This window comes from Apteryx rowi, unplaced genomic scaffold, assembly GCF_003343035.1.
Source record: "Apteryx rowi isolate R43461 unplaced genomic scaffold, aptRow1 scaffold_1581, whole genome shotgun sequence".
Taxonomy (NCBI): domain Eukaryota; kingdom Metazoa; phylum Chordata; class Aves; order Apterygiformes; family Apterygidae; genus Apteryx; species Apteryx rowi.
The window spans coordinates 2,972-4,186 of NW_020447843.1; the positions used below are offsets into that span (position 1 = coordinate 2,972).

General features: G+C 71.6%; 1 long non-coding RNA gene across 1 annotated transcript; it reads right to left on the reverse strand.

Annotated features, from left to right (window-relative positions):
• LOC112962922 lies at positions 1–799 on the reverse strand. The gene is made up of 3 exons (XR_003252455.1): positions 670–799; positions 153–209; positions 1–52 (listed from the first exon to the last, which is right to left on the reverse strand). It is a non-coding gene; the product is annotated as an uncharacterized LOC112962922 (long non-coding RNA).
• Between the last annotated feature and the right edge of the window lie 416 nt (positions 800–1,215).

The window sequence follows — 1,215 nt, forward strand, 5'->3', positions numbered from 1 at the left end:
AAACGAAGGCCAGGGGCGACGCATAGCACGAGACCGACCAGAGCACCGAGGCCTGAGGGCAGAGCGTTACCGGGCGCCCGGACGCCAGGGCCCCGCGGAGCAGCCGGGCCCCCCGGACGCCGGAGCCCCCGGGCACCGGGGCCCACGCTCACCAGGGCCAGGACGCTGTCGGCGTGCTTCTCCAGGCTGCGCGGTTGGTAGTACGAGTCCTGTGGGACCGAGCGTCAGGCGGCGCCGCCATGGCGACCGCGCGGGGCAACGTGGCGACCGTGTTGGGCRTCACGGCGACCGTGCTCGACGCCATGGCAACCGCGCGGGGTGACACAGTGACCGCGCCGGGCGTCACCGCGACCGCGCGTCCCCCCAGCAGCGTTGCGATGCTCACAACATCCCCGTGGGCCCCATGTTGGTGTCATGGCTGCCAACCCCATGGCCACCATCTCGCGGGTGGCGTGACAACCCCGAAGCCCTGGTGATGACGTCATGCCAACCCCTTGGCCCCCACGTCATGACAACCCCATGGACACGGTGATGATGTCACACCAGCCCCACGGCCGCCGTGTCCCCGTCGCCATGACAACCGCAGCTGATGTCACGGCAGCCCCACGGCGGCGGCCGCGTCCCCGTCGCCATGACAACCGCCCCCGCGGCCCGCCGCGCCCGACTCACCCAGGACGGCTCCTCCCGGGCCCCGGCCGCGCCGCGGGGCGCCGGGCCCGGCCCGCGGTCCCGGTAGACGCGGTAGAGCCGCGGCCCCAGGACGCAGCTCAGCAGCTTCGCCATCTTGGGCCGGGCCGGGGCGGCGGGAGGGGCGGGGGCGGGRCTTCCGGGAGCGCTACGGAAGCCCGCGAGCACCGAGCCGCAGCGCGCCGCTTTCGAAACGCGCCGCCGCCGCCGCCGCCAGGGACGGGGCGCCGCTGGGGTCAAGATTCGCCACAAGGTGCTTCGCCCCCCCCCCCCTTAAAGGGCTAGGGGCCACTTTCCCTGGGACCCCCAGGTGACCTCAGTGGGGGCGTTGCCATGGCAACAGCTGCCCCGAGGCGCCATGTTGGGGGGCAGTTTTAGAGGTGACATGTGGGGTCAAGATGGTGTCGCTGCTTCCAGGGTCACTCACTCTTTATTGGCCTGCGCTGGTGCCACAAAACACTCCGAAACACCCCAAAACCAGGCCCCGAAATTCCCATCTCACGCAGGGGTGATCGGACCGGTGCCTCT